Raw genomic sequence first — 12,873 nt, 5'->3', positions numbered from 1 at the left:
GTAATTTTCTAACTATCCCCATTTTCCTGATATTTTTTACAACTAAATTTTGAAAATAAATACTATGCTTTAAGAACAATATGTGCCATGTATTGTATTAATTACTACCCAATTATTTCAAACCTAATCAACAGGGAAACAATTTCGTATTATGTTTGAAACTGGTAAATTAGCCATTTTTTGTTGAATTTTGGAATGTCATGGACTCCAGGAACTATTTTGATCTTTCCTTTTCTGCGTGATTTTAAAAATTCTTTTTTTTTTTTAATTTTTAATTTCCTCCTTTTTGCTCTCTGACCACTCTAATCCCTGTGATGTATGAAATTCAAAAATATAAATCTCTGATAATGTGGCATCACAGCATTTGTGTACGTGTATATTAATATGTATTAAGTACTTTGCCCCCCCCCCCCCCCCGAAAGCTTTGAAATGGTGTTCATAAAGTTGTCTAATTATTTCCGATGAGTCCTTATAAATATTTGAGAGTCCTTAAAAAGTCCTTAACTTTCACTTTTATAAATGTGTATGAACCCTGTTAATTATATACAACTATATACTTAAGGGAGGGGGTTCTTATTTTTATTCGTTTTTATTGCTAGTGAATGCATTTTTGGAATACAGAGTAGTTATTCTCCCCCCCCCCCCCATTTCAGAATATCACACGATTTCAGAAGCTTAAATGAACTTCATTTATGAAAACGTTTGTCTAAAAGAGTGTTTAGTTAGAATTAGGCACAGTCTTTTTTAAATAGTGTTTTAACACAACACATAAATTATACTTTAAAATGTGGATTCTTTTAATCTTAAATTTTGAACGTTGTTTGAAAGAACTACAGAATGCACAAAATACAGAAAATATCTTTATTATACACAATAAATGTTGATGTACTGAAAGTAAAACAAATGTATGACAAAAATTTTGAGTTCTCAAAAAATTCCCTTAAAATAACCAAATTCAACTTTTTCTTTTACATTTTTTTCGTCAAGAGCTCCCTTCGAAAAGTTTTGTTCAAAAATAATCTGCCTTTTAGTTCAAGATTTATATGCTGCTCAAGCCATTTGCAAAGAGAAATTTTTACGCATATATTTACTCTTTATTTCTGAGCTTTTAAGGGGTGGATTAGTTTCACAAATGCAATTTCATATTTTAGGCATAAAAATTATTAGAATACAGTTGAAATTACTATAATATTAAACTAGTTACATCCTATCCCCATAACAAAAGCACATCTAGTTTTGCCACTAAGGCAAATATGGGCAGAATATTTTTGCTAGATAAGTTTTTACCTTTTTTTCCTAATTGTAGCAAAAATATGCAAACCAAATTTTTAAAAAATTTACTTATCTCAATTTTTATTATTAAAAGAATTAGACTTATAAAATTTTTTACTAGGTTGTTTTGCAGCATGTTGTAGAGAAGATTTAAAAGTATTGATTTTATATTACTAAATCCGAACTTTGAATTTTATAAGTAAATATAATTAATAATACTGACAGCTAAAATATTTTATTTACATTGTGTTTATATCATTCCTTTTCTTTAATTAACAGAATTCAATTCAACTTTCTTTAATTTTGTTTCTGCCATTTTGTTCACTTTTACTGGCAAAAATGCCTTTTGCGTTTTTTTTTTCTCTTCAAAATTTTCCCGCCAATACTTAAACCTTACATTTGAATATTATTCTATTGATGCACGAATTAAATGGGCAGCGGGGTTTTCAAATGAACCTTGATCAAAAAAATGACTATTTAGATTTTGAAACAAAGATGCATTTAACTGAGCGCAATACCTTGGCTTCAGTCTCCAAAATACCACGTTTCTTAAGCAAAATGTCCCTCCATCTGCTTGGATATTTTTCCTAAAAACTGATTCTGTAGTTCTACAAATTCTGAACACATCAACAGATAGATGCAGCAATCCACCTCTAGCTTTGAAAGAAATTAAAGACTTAACAAAATAGGGATCAGTGGAAGTAACAGCATCAGCATATAACAACCACTTTTAGAGTACGGGACAACTTTCTGGAAACAAACCCTGCTATATGATATGCTATGGGCTCAGCAAATTTAGTCAAGGATCAAAGATGTAATCATGATTAGAAATAATGAGTAGAGAATATTCACCATTAAACACAGCATTAACGCTATCATTTCTAAGCTAACATCACTGTTAAAGCCCTTTAAAGCCGAATGTTTTTGGTAAACTTTTCGCCGCGACAGTTCATCATTGTTATTATATTCTCCTAAGTTTTAGATTTCAATCCTTTAGCATCTTGTAAATATTTTATATATTTGACAATCGGAAATTATTTTGGCATATGCTGTCTTTGATTAACTTATTTTATGATTATTTTTTTATAAATGATAAAATTTATTTTTGGAATCATGCGAACACTTTTCACTTACGTCACGAACTGTTCTTCCCACGTTTCAGATTTCATTCCTCTTGCATGTTGTAAATATTTTACTACTTTTGACATTTGCGCGATAGTTTGACATATGCTGTCTTGTTTTTGTTGTTTATTTTGATAACTAATAAATTAGTAATTTTTAGTTTGTATTTATATATTTATTTACAATCTTGATTTTATTAATCCCTAGCCGCCTGCGGCGACCATCTGGTTCGACTTTAAGCGCCATTCTCCTTTTATGCAAGCAGCCACCGGGTGGCTGTTTGACTTACTTGTCATTCGCTTTTTACGCCAAGGTTGCCACCTTCGGTGGCTGCTTAAATATGTTGGCGGCGGTATTAATCGATCAAAATCTATCTTTATCAATATTAATTTGAATAAGATATTTTCTAAATCCTATCTCCAGTTCCGTCATTTGAAAAGAGTTTTTCTAAAAGAGGGGGAGGAGGGCAAAGGGCGTACTCAATGCAAATTTTGTCGGAAAATACGAAAAGCACTGCCACTTTTATGTGAAAGCATTATAGGTGGGGAGGGGGGCTTTGAACTCCCGTTAAAGTTCCTTAAGTGACAGGCCTGTCTGTTTCGTACTGTTTATCGACCTCTGTATTTATTTATTTATCTATCTATCTATACGCTCTATATGTATATCTACCTCTGACGGTAATTAATAATCTTTTTCTCTGTATATAGGTATCGATTTGAAAAAAAAACAAATTTGACCCTTCAATATCAATCTACGTAACCTAACCGCCAATCCCTAACAAAAACAAAGATAATGCAAAAACCCGCGGTCTTTATTTGATTAAAATAGCTCGCAAAAAAACAAACCTAAAAAAAAAAACAAAAAACAAAAAAGCTCTACGTACCCCGTAGTGTGCAAAAAGTAGGGCTTGCAAAAGATAAAAAATTCACTGCTGTTATGAAATTGAATGCGCAAATATATAACGTTAATGTGTGCAGGAAAAAAAAAGTCACTGCTCTTATGGGGCATGCTAAAACTCCCATAGTTCCTAGCGCGCACGGGCGGATGTTGGTATGAATTACTTCCGGCTATTCCGCCGGCTCGTCTTGCCATAGAAGCTGTGAGGAGTTTCGCTGCGTCTTCAATGTTACGATGCTCTTTTTTTTTTTTTTTTTTTTTTTTTTTTTCCGACGAAATTTGTTTTTTCGCAAAAAGAGTTATGTGAATGTTTTCTCAAAACATCAATATATTTTTACCATAGACGTAATACCCTTCCTGTCGCAATTCCGATTGAAATAGCTGAAAGTATCACTAAGTACAATAAGCTTTGAGCGTGAATCGCTTATTAACAAACAAATAAGGAATAGCATAAGAATTTCTACTCTGGAAGAAATGTGCATTTTTCTATGTACAGATAAATATGCATACATATTAGGAAACTTAATAATTTTATACCTAATGTTGTTTTTTTTTTTTTTTTTTTTTTTTTTTTTTGCTGTTAGAGGTGAAGTAAGTTAAAAATTCAGGTTCGAAAAGATTAACATCGATGTTTTGCATTTCATGCTTTTTCGATGTTTGACATTTTAAGAAAAAAAAAATGCATCGAACAAAAATAAAAACTGATTATTGATAATATGATGGGCATATTATTAATAATCGGGGGGTATGTAAGGGCATATTTCTTACAAGGTCCATATCGTTTTATAGTTTTCTACTGAATGTAAATCGAAATTCTTAGGATTGGAAAGAAATATTATTGTTTTATATAGCATGCAGATGAAATGAATAGCAATACCATTTATACCACACCTTACGGACAGAAGTGTACATATGTTTGAAATCTTAATAATGTATTATTATTATTATTATGTTATTTTTTTTTTTTTTTTCATTTGCATTATTTAGTTTGAAGATAAAGGTGTCTTGCCTAGTTGTTTTTATCAATATTTTGAATTAATATCTGAATATTTGTATTACTTAATTTGAAATTTAAACTTTAAAGAAAGTATTTAGCATTTATATTAGTATTTGAAAATGTTCTATTTTAGTTACGTACATATTAAGTTCTTTTTCTTAATCATCTGAAATCAGAATCATATGCATAATAATACCAATAAATTTTTAGCAGTTAAAACTACTTTTTGTCTGTCTTTAGTTTATAGTCTTAGTTATAAATTAATGAATAAATTAGCCATCTTTGGGAGCGGGTGCTAAAAATTCTTTTCCACCGAACTTAAAAAAAATTAAATACATAATATTAGTTGCACACCGAGTTGTGAATTTGAGGGTCAACAATACAGAGCTTTTCATCTTAGCATACATGGCCAATACCAGTACGGTAGTTTTTTTTTCTTTGCATGTGAGGCCTGTTAGACCCCCCCCCCCCCCCAAAAAAAAAGTAATTTATGTCTGCTACAGTGCATAAAATTATTTATGTATTATATTGTTAGTATACTTCTGGTACATATTTCACGTCTGTATAAGTGTTTGCATAACCTTTAAATATATTTTGTGTTTTAACTAAAATATATGAAATTTATCCTTATAAAATGGTTGCAATGTTATTATACTTAGCTACTGTCATTAATACGTTTTTTCTTTAAAGCACGTGACCTTTGTATTTAATTTGAATGTGCTTCGGTAGAGCTACCCCTTTGCTTGATATTCTTCAGCATACCTGCTTTGAATAATTTATTTTTTGTCAAATTTTAAAAGTAAAAACAAGAGTCTTTGATAAGGTATTAAAATCTAACATAGCTTTCATATCTAATTCTTTTTCAATCTGATATAACAATAAAACTGTCATTCTATCTTCTATTGTCAAATTTTGCATATTTCATGGGAGAATAGAATTATAATTTGGATAAAAACGATTAATTGTTAGGAAGTTATGTAGTTCGATGTGTGAATGTAAAAAAAAGAAAGAAAAGAAATGAAATTTTTGAAAAATACGAGAACGGTAACGTTTCAGGTTTTTTTACACGTTACATTTTGACCGTCAACTAGAGAAACGTACATTCTGCAAAAGAATTAGACAGCAGCATATAAAAATTTATTCTAGTGATTGCAGTTTTGAACGTCGAAATAAAGATATAAATATTTTTTCAAATAAATAATTACTAAATAGTTGTTCTTTACAATGAGAAAATATTTAGCTAAAATGTGAGAAAATATTTAGCTAAAATATAAATAAAAATATTTAGCTAAATGAGAAAATATTTAGCTAAAATTTTATGTTATCAGCAGAATTAGTGAAAGATCATCTTTTTTTAATTGATACCATCATTTAAATACTATCCATACTTCCTGGTACTTAATTCAGCTTTAGACCTCTGTTTTAACGTCCATAACTTTTAGTTTTTCTCTCAAAATTGAAACAGAGCAGTCTTTTTATTTTTTATACACTAAATTCAAAATTTATTTAGCTTCCTCGCGTACGGAAAATCGCGTATTTAACACTGGAAAAAATTAGATTTCTTCCTCGCTTACGCTCAAGCACGTTAACGGAATAACCGGAAGTAAAGAATACCAATTGTACATGTTGCGCCACCTAGTGACCAAGTTTGTCCCAAGCATGCCCCATTGAATGAAAATGCGCGCAAATATTTGACAAAAAATAAGTATAGCAAAACATCCTGAAAGAAAACAAAGTTGGAAAAATAAAAAAATGAAATCCATGAGCGTAGGGAGAAATGAAGTAAAGAGAAAGCAAACGATTTCAGTTAGATCACGTGATCTGACCTCGTGAGGTAAGTTTGGAATCAGCCGGCAAAGCGTACAGCTCGCGTCGTTTTCTGCATTAAAAATATTGTTAAAAAAAACTAATGCGTATTTTTTAATTTTTTTTTCTGAAGAGACGAAATGCTTATATACTTTTCGCGGGATGAGTTTAGAAAAAAAAAATAAACCCAAGGAAAAAATGCAAAACATGGACTCCTTCAAAAATTCATAAATTATACATAAACCGCCCTTTCTTCAAAGTTTTTCTGTTCATCATATTTAAAATTAAATTTTCTTCACTATAGTTACAAAAAATATGTCTGCCATGATTGGCTCGCGGTCTGTGAGGTAAAAAGCGCTGTAAAATGCTAAAAATCACATAAAACATTAAAAAACTTTTATTTAAATCGAAGCCCGAGGTGCACAACGTTGGTAAAAATTGCACTTGTATACCAAATTTCATTTCTCTAGGCCTTACCGCTTTCCCGGAAACCGCGCCGCACACACACACAAACGAACAAGCATCTTATTTTATTATATGTATAGATTAGGTTATCCAATTGTTACTGATTTTTTCGAAGGATATTTGATTTAAGCAATCATACACATAATGTTTTATTTAAATTTTACATTTGCATTTAAAATGCTGCATTTTAAATTATTTAAGTCATGATCTTAAATATCTACTAAAATACTTCAGGTGGATTTTCTATGTTGCTAGCTGTGGTGCTGCTTCATGGTGCGAAATTCAAAGACTTGACGTTTGCACATAATAATCTCTTTACACAGAAGCTGTAACATGTTAATGTTGTCATCACATGTTTACAACCAGCACAGATATCCACAGACAGCTGTTTAAAGCCCGTTGGGCTGCTTGTTAATACTCGAACCTTGATCAGAAATTAGCAGACCAATGACTAAAATCAGCTATTGAGAAAATTGATTTGTCCAAAATTGGAGTTGCAAAAGGGATGGTAGCAAGTGCAGAGAAGGTATGAGAAAGGAGAAGAACACAGTATATTAACAAAAATAAACAAGGTTAAACCTTATTGTTATAAAAAGAAAATCACAAAACCCCTATTTACCGAATTATTTCAACAGCCGAATTTTTTTTTGAGCAATCACGATTGCTTATTGCTTTCATTTGACTGTCCTTGACGTTACGGTTCCTTTTTCAGCTTGGACCAGGGCTGCAGCACCACCGTCCACCGGCGACGGCGCGGCTGGTCCTGACCACTGTCCACTGGAATCCACTTTTGCTGGGCGGTGGCGTCCATGTCCTACACACGCATGGTCATATACACTCCCCTACGTGCGCACACCTTTACACACATGCACACGCCTACGTGCACACACGTAAGCCTACACACACAACTATACACACGTAACCCACCCAGGAGCATGGACATGCTTGGGGGGGGGGGGAGCCGTTTCTAGAAACAATAACTCTAATCAGTAGGGTCTTGTCGCAACTCGTGATTGCGAAAAACATAATTTGAATTCAAAGTTTCAGAATTCAAATTAGAATTAATTGGGGGAAGTAGGTCACAGATTTTACTTTTTTTTTTTTTTTTTTTTCAATTTAAGAAATATTAGATTGTTTTCCATATTGTCCGAGGCAGAAAAAGACTTTTCTTGGAATCAGCCACTTTTAATGGACAAGGGGCAACCAACGAATAGTGATTCTGCTGCAGAAAGCGATAATGAAACTCCCATCAAAACTTACCTTGTCAAAAGCTTTACATTCCCTGGAATCTAAAAACATATCTAATGCAGCAGACTGCAAATGATACAGTACTTTCTTCTTTCCATGAAGTCGAAAGGTAACTATTTCGAGTCAAGTATCAAGTAAATTGTGAAACATCTATTAGGCAGTAGTTTAAAATTTCAAATTGACTAGTGTGTAATAAGTCGTTGAATGCTGAATAAAAAGTGAACTCCTTCTAATTATGGGTATTTTTGCGCAGCTGCTTAGTTGGGTTTTAGATAAGGTAATTGTAATTTTTAAAAAACATTTCACACTCGATATTACGAATAACCTCGATTTAACGCTTGGAACCGAACTAGAGGCTATTCACTCAAACTATTTTACCTGGGCTCATATCTAGTACGAATTGACTTAAATCCAGAAGTTTATTCAGATTCGTGACCTTCAAGTTTTGCCGTCTGAACCAGACGGCCAACCAGGACTCCTGAAATGCAATGCCACTTTCATTGAAATTTGAAACTCTGGCACAGTATTTGCTTTCCCCAACATATTTAGCGTCTCTTGTCAGTGCAACGTAAGGGGGGGGGGATTCTTTTTTGTGAATGCATTCTGTTGGCTGATACTGCAATGTACTTGCAAGAGAAGGGTAAGCAAAGTTAAGTTTCAAAGGAAAAGCCATTGCTTTTCTGGACTCGGTTAGCAAATTTGGACTTTCATTGCTGCCAAACTAGGGCCTATGCAGTCAAACCGCTTTAGCTGGGTTCATATCTAGTGCAAATTGATTTAAATCTAGAATTTCGTCCAGATTTGTGACCGTCAAAGTCGTGCCGTTTGATAGTTAGCCCCATGAAGACCCCCGAAGTTGGTTTTTGGTATACTCCATATCGTGTGGCCCCTGATGAGGTATACCAAAATACAATCCCCCAGGGCCATCAGGGGAGGAGGAATTCAAATTAGAAAATCGCTAGTCGAAAACTTTTTCGTGTTCTTTGACTGGGCTACAGCTAGACGAAAAGTGATCGAGCTTAAATTTCGCACACACATTCCTTGTGCCCTACTGATGTGCCTTTTGTGCCATCTGACCCCCTCCCCCTTCGTTTCTATTCCCCAATCTTCGCGGGGGTCTGTAACAGCCCCCCGGAGATCTTTGTTAATGATTTTTTGTATTAATATTATTGAGGGATCATTGAGGCCATATACAAAAATTCAGTCCCCGGGGACATCATGGGCCAGAGTGATTCAAGTTTGAAAAGCACTAATTACCCCTAAATTCTTTTTACTTACTTACAGCTCATAAGGTTTGTTCATCTCTGACTGAAATTACAAGGCTAAAATATATCTAATAGTTATTCAAAAGTTGTCTTAGAAAAAGGAAATTCAATCAAGACTAAAACAGGTCCAACAGTTGCATAGATCTTCTGACGCATCCAATTTTAATATATTTAATGGCTTAGAGGGTTTTTTTTTTTTTTTTTTTTTTTTTTTTTTTTTTTTTTTTTGCGATACCATACGTTATTTCGTCGTCTTAATGAACTTTTAAACAAAACAAGGTATTGAACAAGACAAAGAGTTCTATTAAAATGAAAAATGATTCACCACAGTTAAAATGTAAAATAATCCGCCATGTAAGAAAAGAAGCCATTAAGTGAAGTGAAAATCTCGATTAAAGTAACCCCGCCATACTTTTGCCGTACCGTGCTTTGTACTTTTCCGCTACAGGTTCGTGATTTGGCTTATTTTTAACCTTTCGAAGATTATATTTTTGTTTTATTCATTGCCACCATTACTTGTTTAGCGATACCATACGTTATTTTGTCTTGAACTAAGGAACAAAAACATACGTTAGACAAGACTGAGAGCTGCATTAAAAAGAAAGATAAATCACCAAACAATTGAAATTAGCCTATAAAATGCAAAATAATCTCTCATTTAAGAAAATAAGTCATTAAAGTGAAAAAGCTAGATTAAAATAGCCCGCAAGCTGTAAAACATTAAAAATAAAACTTCATAAAAATAACCCGTCAAATAAAGAAACTCTAATAGAATTTATTACCAAATTATAAAACACTCGAAAACAAAATAATTTAAAACATAGTATTTTGTTATCCAAGCAGTTTTCTTTGCTACATAGAGGATACAAAGATTGCAATAAAATTTAAACGACCCAATTCTCGCCAAACGAACATAGAATCTTACAGGTCAGAAGATATCGTGAAGTAAAATTAAGCTTGCCATTATTGTTCCTTAAAAACACAAAATACGTTGTTTCAATTGAAAATTTATGACTTACAATTCTTAATTCTAAAAATACAGACAAAGTAATAATATCTATGCAAAAAGATGTGATATCTCATCAAAAACAACACTGTTGTAAAAATTTCCCCGCCAAGAAAACCCTTAACTCTTCCCTACAAAAAAGAAGGCCTTCACACACACACTCCACACACACATACATCCTAAACTCAAACACCCCCAACCTTAAAAAATTATGATATCTAGTTTTTCCGCTAAGTATCTGCCAAACTACCATCCTCCTGTTTTTCTTTCTCATCACAACTATTTTCGCTAGAACCTGCCCCCATCACGGACTCCTTACCAGTGAGGATAGATCCTTTAAATTGTTTTCAATGCTGTTTGGCGGGGCTGAATGAACTTTGTTAACTCAGGTAGCTCTTTCGAGAGCAAAAAGCTACCCGTTAAACATGATTGAAAACAATTTAAAGGATCTATCCTCACTGGTAAGGAGTTCGTGATGGGGCAGGTTCTAGCGAAAATAGTTGTGATGAAAGAAGAAAACAGGGAGGATGGTAGTTTGGCAGATACTTGGCGGGAAAACTAGATATCATAACTTTTTAAGGCTGAAGGTGTTTGGGTTTAGGATGTTTGTGTGTGTGTGTGTGAAGGCCTTCTTTTTTGTAGGGAAGTGTTAAAGGTTTTCTTGGCGGGGGAAAATTTTACAACAGGGTTGTTTTTGATGAGATAGACGTTAACAGGATAAATTATATTTGGTGACTATTTTTTTCGCCACTTCAAAAAATGTTTTAAAATAAGATTTTGGTGTAAACATTTCAGACGTACCACGTTACGGTGCTTGTTCTTCTGCGGCAGAAAGGGGCTCCAGAGTTCTCCATGTGGGGTATTAACACCTTATGTTCCAGGTGGAAACCATCCCAAAAATGCATATGAAAAAGCTTTTTTTATTTTTTAAATATAGCTTTATTTAAAAAAAGTATATATATATATATATATATATATATATATATATATATATATATATATATATATATATATGCATATAAACCTTTTTTTTTCTTTGTTTTTTTTTTTTTTTTTTTTTAGAAACTGCGCTCTTGGGTTGCTTATCCACCGCCCTTTTAGGGGTCCCAGTCCGTCCATGCATGAAAGGTCGAGAAATTGTTGCTTCAAATCTTGAGTTTAGTTCAGTTGTACTGAGGCTTGGTGGTTTCCATCTCATCATGTCTTTTGGGCACCATTGATTATGTAATGGATGGTATTCAACATCATATATGCAGCTGGATCTACTGACAAAATGCTGCCAGGGCACGCCTATTCAAGAGCTGTTAGGGCTCTTATATCGGTTCATCTGGCAATGACCAAATTAATTCTCTTTCAAATGATTATAACAACAGACGAGCATGCATCAATTGAGAAAGTTCTCTGCAATATTGAAACGATTCACACATCAGACCCAACTATCGCAAGTTTGATTGGAAAGTGCACACAAAAATTGAGTGAGCTTGAGAAAAATGGACCTACTTCTAAACTATGGGTTCAGTACCACCGCATAGTTTCCATAATGAAACAATTTATATTTGCAAAAAGAAGTGGAAACTGGGATTTGCATCTAAAATCCATACAAATGATGCTCCTCTATTTTCATTCGAGTGGACATTTGTTATATGCAAAATCCTGCCACCTTCATTTGCAAGATATGATCGATCTAAAAGTCAGATTTGATCAGAATGACTACAATAAGTTTTTTTACTGAAGGGTTTTTCACAGTTAGACGCTCGGATAAATTTTGGTGCGGTCATTGGACAGATATGACGATAGAGCAAACACTAATGAGATCCATGAAGTCTACCGGAGGGTTGACTCGAGGACGAGGTATTTCTGACAGTACAATGGCCAAATGGATTCTCTCCATGCCAATTCTTGTAGAAGTTGCTCAGAAAGTTGAGGAGTTTTGTAACTTATCATTCGTCTCGACTGAACAGCATGCGGATGCTAGGGATTCAAGAATCGCAAGAGATGAAGCAGATGTACAGAAACTGGTTCTCATCCCATGACCCATTTCCAAACACTGGACATCTCATGTCAATATCAAACGGTACTGTGGCAGATGAAAGCATAAATTGCCACAACGCTTACGAAATTGGAATTGATTCATTGTCAAAAAGTTGTTAGTAATAACTTTGCCGATGTTGAACTTAAACGGGAAAACCGAGTAATGCCTATTCGTGGTTCCAGCTGTAAGGTAAAAGTTCATAATGAATTTATTCCTGTAAATCCTGACACTATTTTTAGAAGAATTCCTTCCCAAAAAAGTCTGATGAAGAGTTGCAAAACTATTTTGCATTTGAATTGGCACCTTTCCCATTGTCAGTATTTGATGAAGAAGGACTACTTAAGACAAGCAAATCAGTATTTTATGATTTGTTTTCTGCTACTACCCACTCAGCAGAACTGGTCGGCGAGACGTCCCATACTGGTCGTATGTTTGACGTCTGGAGGGCGCTTCAATATGATGTCCACAGGACGCCTCTAATTTTATTTTTAGTAAAATTTAGCGCAGAAAATGAGTCAAAAGATGATAAAATTGTCGAAAATAGATGAAAAACGTATATTTTACTTCAAAAAAGTTTAATTACTAATTAAAACCGTGTTTTTTCAGATTGGTCTTATAGCGTCAGTTTAGTCAGTCCCTGGGACGACATAACAGTGACCATTTGAGGACCCTTTTACTCAACCCGGGTTCCAGCCCTCTACCCTGGTCCCTGGGTCGTCCTGGCGACGGACTTCATGCCGTCTATGCGACGCCGAACCTTTTT

Source organism: Uloborus diversus, chromosome 3 (assembly GCF_026930045.1).
Source record: "Uloborus diversus isolate 005 chromosome 3, Udiv.v.3.1, whole genome shotgun sequence".
NCBI lineage: Eukaryota > Metazoa > Arthropoda > Arachnida > Araneae > Uloboridae > Uloborus > Uloborus diversus.
Note: the sequence above shows the minus strand (reverse complement) of the source record.